This window comes from Tenrec ecaudatus, chromosome 8 (assembly GCF_050624435.1).
Source record: "Tenrec ecaudatus isolate mTenEca1 chromosome 8, mTenEca1.hap1, whole genome shotgun sequence".
Lineage (NCBI taxonomy): Eukaryota > Metazoa > Chordata > Mammalia > Afrosoricida > Tenrecidae > Tenrec > Tenrec ecaudatus.
This window is the reverse complement of record NC_134537.1, coordinates 148,526,889-148,535,033: the sequence shown is the minus strand read 5'-3', so window position 1 is coordinate 148,535,033 and position 8,145 is coordinate 148,526,889. Positions and strand designations below refer to the sequence as shown.

At 37.1% G+C, this 8,145-nt stretch overlaps 1 non-coding gene across 1 annotated transcript; it reads left to right on the top strand.

Moving 5' to 3' along the window:
* The first annotated feature begins 7,595 nt into the window (after positions 1-7,595).
* LOC142455732 (U6 spliceosomal RNA) lies at positions 7,596-7,702 on the top strand. The gene has a single exon (XR_012785875.1). It is a non-coding gene; the product is annotated as a U6 spliceosomal RNA (small nuclear RNA).
* The last annotated feature ends 443 nt before the right edge of the window (positions 7,703-8,145 follow it).

The window sequence follows — 8,145 nt, the reverse complement described above, 5'->3', positions numbered from 1 at the left end:
ATGTTATCACTGTAGTTCATATTGATTCATTCTCTGCAGTTGAATTATCTTTTAAAAATGTATGGTGCATTTTTATGGCAATAGCCAATCATGCATATCATGAGTGTGCAGAGCAAGGCGCTTCAGACAAGAGCAGACTGGTGGCTTCTCAATTATGGATGTAAATGAATTGCCAAGTGCAGCGAGTTTAAGAGACGCAATACCGAGCAAAAGTCAAATCTCTGGCTCTGGGCACACACATCCAAACCATACTAAACACACTCGTATTCTAGCTTTGTAGTTGGTGAAGGAAGCAATTAAGTTCCTTAAAATTTCAGGCATTTCTGGAAATTTACATCATGACACGAAATATTACCATTTGAAGGAGAGAGATTTGGCAGTTCACGTTTAGAAATTCTGCTTCAGTGGTGCCGAGTGCAACCCGACTCCTGGTTGTAATCCCCAGATGTAATCCTTGACCCATGCCACTCTCGACCCATGCACACACCAATTGGTTCTGGGTACTGGTAAGCGCTTAGTGTGACTCATGGAATAGATGTCAATGTATAAGGAAAATAAGCTTTAAAAATGAAAGAACAATATAATTTGTCAACGCAAAGTGTGCTTTTACCACTGACTTTCTGCATGTCACTCAAAACCCTGCCAGGTTTCCTTGAAAAATTACTTATTATTTATAAACATCATTTATTTTCCATTTTTAAAATGGAAGTGATCTTCACATTCATAGATATTTAAAATTTAACATAGACTAAAATAAGTATTGGCAAACTGGGTTCATAGTACAGTTGTTTGATTTGCTTTTGCTTCTAACATCGATCTTTACTCCACTGGCATGATTTCGAATATACCAAAGTACCAGAGTTAGCTCCATCTCGTCACAATCAGCTGTACCACATAACACTGCCTTTACTCTACTTCCATAAATTTTGTTTCCAATCCCTTTAGTAACTCTTCCAAAATTTCACAGTACCTTTCAGCTCACATTCGGTGCCACCAATATTATTTTCAGTAAATGATTTCAGTTTTTACCTGAAAAATAATACTTAGACATCACGTGTGATTTATCCACATTTCTTCTGTATACATTAATCACAAAATATTTTTCCTAATGCGGTAAGTGGTGGAGTGGTGACCAAATAGGGCCTCTTCTGGTTTCCCTATTGCCACGAGGAAGAGGTCAGACATGTCTTCATTCTCTGTCTTTTTTACCTACACCAATACCAACAATCCCTCCCACCATCCTCTATTTATATTCTGTGCTAAATAATTTGTTGCCATGGCAATGCAGAAATCACAGACAATATTCGCAATGATGAGGGTTTATTAAGGAAGTAACTACAAGTTAGGATCAGTAACAGTAAGGATACAATCATTGGTCCATCATAACACCATTCCTTAGCCATCAACCGAGTCTCTCTGGTCCTCAGTCTCATTGTCAGGTGGACCGTTGGTGTCTGCCTCTGAGTCATAAAGGCAGCCCATCCAACCCTTTGTCTCTCAGACCTGTATCTGGCCAGATGAGGAGAAAGCACCCCATTGTCTTCGCTTTCCTCTCTGCTTCTCTGTGAGGTATTCTCTGGTGTTTCTTTTCCCTGCCTTTGCCACTTCAGAAGAATACCTGTAACATGCTTTTGTTCATGGTCCTCAGTTTTCCCTCTATGTCTGAGCAAGTTCTAATACGTCCAGAAATGATTTTGATGGCTGTGTTCTTGTCTGTTAGCTGACCATCTCCCTAAGGAACATGAAGGAAAGTGTCTCATGTCACACCTAGTAAAGTCATCTTAAAGATACATCTCACACCAATCCTGTTCCAGAGCACTCCCTCCAAAATGGGATTACAGCTACTGGCAGAGAGTCTAGAATTATAATACATCCCATAAGAAATTCTGGTGAAAAGATTCATATTAATTGACTACAGCTCACCAGCCTTGTTTGTTGTTAGTTTCTTCTACATTCCTAGAGAATACCTGTTCTGCACCAACCAATACTCTTTTCGTATGTGATCTTTATATTTCTTCTTTGCCTTAAGTACAAAATCAAGTCTTGAGCCACCATCAAATATATATTAGAATTCTTCATTTGAAGGTCACTTAAATATTCCACATTCAACATATTTCAATGAAATTCCAGTTTCCATCTTTCACCCAGTCTCAGAGGACTCTGGTGATCTACTTTCAAAACCCACGGAAGCAGCTCTACTGCACATACATGGGATGTCTATTTCATGAAATCAATTTAATGATAACAAACAGCAACATATTATAGCACAGGGTGTGACATATACAATATGTATATGTCATTCTGGAAGCCTTTTTAATAAATGTAGTCATAAATAACAATGAAGTTATATCATAGATATATGACATAATTTTTGGTAGAGTAGAGGGGTGGTGAAAAGGGGAAGGCCCTTGATGAGATGGACTGACAGTCACTGCAACAATGGGCTCAGGCGTAGGGACAATTGTGAGGATGGTACAGTGGGGATATTTCCCTACTTGCCTGTCAATTGTCTGACTATGATGGTTTGAATGTTGCCGTGAAGCAAGATGGAAGTAATACCACCGGTATTGTAAATACCAGTAGGATTACCCTATGAGTACAGGTTTTAATGGGGGCTTCTAGACTAAGAACAAATGAGAAAGCAGGAACAGGAAGTATATTTTTAAAAATCATCCACATAAAATCTTATGAATAGCAGCAGATCATTGTCAGATAGAGTGTAAGAAGATGAGCCACTTATATAGGAAATCATTCAAAATATGCCTATTGTTTAATGGTTTCCTCAAAGTAGCATCACTTTAATTATGCAGATGTAGTAAGATCTCAGCACATTCATTTGCTGATTGGGCACAATTATAAGTCATAAGAAACAGTTGCAGACAAACAATAATCAGACCATGTATGAGGATGGTCTATGTGAGATATGAATGTAGTAAAATGGGAAGTTCTCAAAAATTAAATGAAAATTGAAAGATTAATATCTTAGATATGAGGGAATTAAAACGCACTGGTATTGTCCTGTTTCCATTAGACAACAACTTATTATGCCAAGACCAAGAAATTCATGAAGAATGGTTTTCCATTCATTATCAAAAATGATCTTTTAAGGTATATATTGAAGTACAGCATCTGTGGTAGGATAGCATGAATATAAGTACAAGGAAGATTAGTCAATATAACTATTTATGACCCAACTACTAAAATGAACATAGAAGAAAGAAAAATCCTACCAACTTTATCATCCTGAATGGTGCGATCTGGGAGCATTGATGATGACTGGTGATTACAACAAAAGAGCTAGAAACAGAGGGAAACCATCACCAGTTGGAAAAACAAAACTGGAGATTGTGTGATTGAACTTGGGGAAACCAACCATGGCTTCTTTACAAATACCTACTTGCAGCAGCCTGAGTAGCAACTGTATAAATGGACTTTACCAGATGAATGCACAGTAATCAAATTGACTACATCTGCAGGAGGAAAAGATGGCATCACTCAATTTTAGCAAACACAACTAAACGATAATGAAGGAGTTAAGAGCTCCTACGTAAATGCAGCTTGAAGCCCAAGAAAACTAAAACAACTCCATGAGAGCCCATGTGCGATCGTGAGTATTTCCCACTGACTTTGGGGAACATCTCAAGAACATTTGACATTCACTGAGCTCTAATGCGAAAACTTGAAGAGCTGTGGGATGACGTCAAGAACATCAGACACGAAGAAAGCAAAAGGTTGCTTAAAATGCAGGAAAGAAAGGAGGCAATGCTCGTTAGAAGACAATCTAAACTTGCTCTTGAATATAAAGTAGCTAAAAGTAACTGGAAGAAGTGATGAAGGAAAAGACATGTGCAGTTAGTTTCAAAGAGCAGCGCCAAAAGAGGAAGTGCTATAGTGAAATGTGAAAAGATTTGGAGTTCAAAACCCAAAAGGCAAAGATATGCTCAGCGTATCTCCAGCTGAAAGACACGAAAGGAAAAATCAAACCTTCTGTGGAAATCTTGAAGGTCTGTGGGCAGACTATCCCTGTACCTAAAGTAATTGATCAGTATTCAATCATTTTAAGGAGTGGCATGTTTTCAAGATTCAATGTATTTGAAAGATGTTCAAGTGGCACTGAATGTGTCGGTGCTACAACCAAACCACAGCGACCCATTGCATGACAGAAAGCATTCTCCATCATTTCAACTGTTCCTACACCTGAGCCCATTGCTGCAGTCAGGTGTCAGTTCATCCCTTCAAAGGCCTTCCTCTCCTTTGCTGCTCCTCTGCTCTACCAAGCATGATGTCCTTTTCCAGGGACTGGTCTCCTGACAATATGCCCTAAGTATGGAAGACCAAGTCTTAGCATCCTTGTTTCCATGGAGATCTTTGGTTGTACTTCTTTCAAGACAAATGTGTTTGTCCTTTTAGCAGTCCATGATACTTTCAATATTCTCTCCAGCATCACAATTCAAGTGCATCTGTTCTTTGATGTTCCTTATTCATGGTCCAACATTGACATGCATATGAGACAATGGAAAATGCCATGGATGTTTTGGGTCAGGCCCACATTAGTCCTCAAAGTAACACCCTCCCTTTTCAATATCTAAAAGGGCCTTGGGCAGATTTACCCAATGACTACTGGTTCCAAGAGCATTGACCTCCTGCTCCCAGGATCCACAGAAAATAAAATGTTTGACAATATCACCCCTTATCAATTTATCATGATGTTATCTATTGGGCCAACAGATAACTGAAAGTATTAAGAAAAAAGTAAAGCAATAGAAATTGGCCAAATGCCAGTTAAAATATTTTTAAAATCTGACAGCAGCGGAGGCACTCACTTGTTCATGGCAAGAAATGTCAAAGAACCAACAGGCAGAGCCCCACATGTGGACCTATTGCAAAGAAAGGTGACCTGACACCATTCAGAAATCTGAGCAAGACTACAAACATTCCTGAGTATGAAATAAAGCCAGGAAGGAGCAGAAAGAATAAGTTTTCTGTACATGTGAGATTTAAGGGCAACAAGAAAGTCCCCAGTAAAAATGAGGAGAAGGTAGTAAGGCAAAGTAATTTCAGTGTGCTAAGGTGAGTTCATATTTACAGAGTTAGAGCTAATGCATAAAAATATTGGCTGGCTACAGTTAATAAGGAGGAGAAATAAATCAAGAGCATTGAAAGTTAGAGTGGTATTAAGCCTGCAATAATACAGAAATATCATAGAAGCATGGTTTTCTTCTGGAAAAGGCACAGTGCATTTTAAAATAAGAAACCAATATGTCCAAAAAGACAAATGAAACAAAGTAAATTTATGAGGTTCAAAAAATACATAGAGAATGAATTTGGCCCTTTGATAGAACCTTTGTACTAAATAAAATTGTGCTGAAAATCACATTGTGAATGCGTGCCTCCCCAGGGCCCCTTTGTTCTGAACTCCACCTCGTCTAAAGCTGTTAGATTGCTTCCTTCATTAATATCATTGGGTTTATTTATATACAGGTTAAGTCACCTGTTGTTAGCATGAGGTACTGGGTCATTACACAGTGAATTTTAATAAATTAAACCTGATGTCCTTTTGAAAAACAACACATGGGTCAACAACTATGATTAAATTGTCTATATTAATATGTGGTTATCTCTAGGATAATTATAGTTTCCTCCAAATGATTCATATAAATGGAAAATGTCTTTAAATAGTTTCAAAGTTATTTTTATTCACACCTTTTAAAACTTCCATGGATCTAAATAAATTTGGATTTTCAGAGGTTTTAAATTAACTATTGACTGTAATACTCTGGGCCACGCCCTTCTAGAAGGAACCAGTAGGAATGGATTAATCATATAGCTGGTGAAGTAAAAGGCCTGGTTGGAGTCAGAGCTCTGTAACTAGCTCTTGACCTTGTGCATGTCATTAACCTTTCTATGACTCAGTTGTTCCTTTATACTCTGGAGACAATAGTACTACCTATTAATTTTGTTAATTCCCCAAATGACATGGCTTAATATATTTAGGAACTATTGGACTGCCTGCCACTGTGTTGGCATTATGGGGAAAGATGAGGCTGTCTCCTCCAGTCATGATTCACAAAACTTCAAAAAACCTGTCATTGAGTGTCATTGGACTAGATGGCAGTCAATAGGGTTTGGGCAGATATGGTTTGGTTATTCTAAAAAATAATTAATATGAGTTAATATTTTTTAAAATAGTCAGACAAAGGAAATAGTTTGTAAAGTTTTAAGAACAGAGTCTGATACCGAGTAAATACTTTATAATTAAATTATGATCATTTCAATAATTCTATTCTCTTCTATACTGCTGTCCTTGTAGTTGCTACTTTTTTAATAACAGTAAGTGATTAAATAGTTAGGAGAACAAATAATAAAACTATCTAAAAGTTATTTTAGTGCACTTAATATAATTCCTTTAAACGTAGGTAAAACGCAGTTTGGAAACTAATGTATTCGCTGTTGAAATTTCTGTAAAACTCCTGGTGGTAGCATTGTGGGGTAGGTCTTCGGCTGTGGACACAGACGAGGCTGTTTGCTACTATAGTTTTAATCTCTGAAACCCTAAGGAGTGCTTGACTCTATCATCATGATTCAGAAACTACTTGGTGGCAAGGAGTTTGCTTTTTGTTTTTCACTGATGAAGATGAACTTTTTAACTGAGTGCTCTTAGATGTGACAAACTACTAAAGAGAAAAAGAAAGAAGAAGAAGGAAAAATCTTACTAGATAAGATCTGAGGGGTAATGTCCAGCTATACTAAGGGTTGTCCTCGAGGCTGCCAGAATCTGGGGGGCTTTTGTGGAATACCATTTCCTCAAAAACTAGATCATCTGAGGGTAATGACGACCTGGGTGTGGTTCTCTATGTTCTGGTTATAGCTCCTGATATGTTTCATGCTCCCTTATTTTCAGAAGATTTTGGATGCCTGAAAGTTATCAGATATTCAAATTCAAGAGCTAAGCAAAGAGTTCTGGGAAATCCAAGATATGAATGTCTTTACTTTCCATTTCTCCTAAATGCTAGTGAAATATCACAGAACTAGTCACACAGAAGAGACGTGTAAGAACATAATCCCCAAATCTGTAAATTGGGGCAAAATTTATGAGGAGAAAATTGTATGAAATGTCTTGAAAACAGATGAGGTAAATATTTATATAAAACCAACCCAAACCTGCCATTAAATTGATTTCAGCTCATAGTGAAACTGTTGTAAATCATAGGTTCTCAACCTTATTTGGCCAACCACTTTTTATCAGAAAAAAAAAGGAAAGAACAGAAAATGCGAACCTCAGCACCCTCCCCTTGAAATTAAAAGTTTATTTTACAAGTTTTGGTTATTAAAAAAGGAGTTATACCTTTATATTTATTTTATATGTTTATTGTTATATATTTAATATGTATCTACTTATTATTTATATAACCATTATCTATTTATAACTATAATTCATTTATTATGCACATGTGTTTATTATTCCATATGTATATATTTATTATATCTTTATGAAGCATTATATAAAACAGTTTTGATAGTTCTTAGACTGGAGCCTGACACAGAGTAAACATTTTATAATTCAAGTATTATTAGCCACAATAAAGGGTAGGAGTGTACTCGCTTCAGCAGCACATATTCTAAAATTGGAAAGATACAGAGAAGATTAGCGTGGGCCCTGAGTAAGGATGATGTGCAAATTCACAAAGTCTTCGATGTAAAAAGTAAATACATGAATAAAGTGCAGGGGTATGGTTTTGCGGTCGCGCTGCATGTTTCCTGCTCACTCATTTAGCATCTCCTCTTTCAGGAGTAGTCGTGTAAGTTGTTATGGAAGCTGATCATCACACCTTTCTCCAGCAGAGAGGTTGGTGGGCCCTAATCATCCAACAAGTTCTAGACAGAACATGTCATTCTTGTAAGAGAGCTCTCAAGAGCATAGAAAGCAGCATTAGATGAGAGGAACTTCTAAGATTTCAAAGGAAGGACACAAAGATAGTTAGGAGTTCAGGAGAAACCAGGTCGAAAGTTACATAGCAACCTGTTGGTGGGACCACTTCTAACTGGTCTCATACATGAAACTAGGGGAGGTGGACTTAGTACTCAAATCAGTGAGAAAATTATTACTATCAATATTCAAATTAATATATATTTTTATTTTAGAAA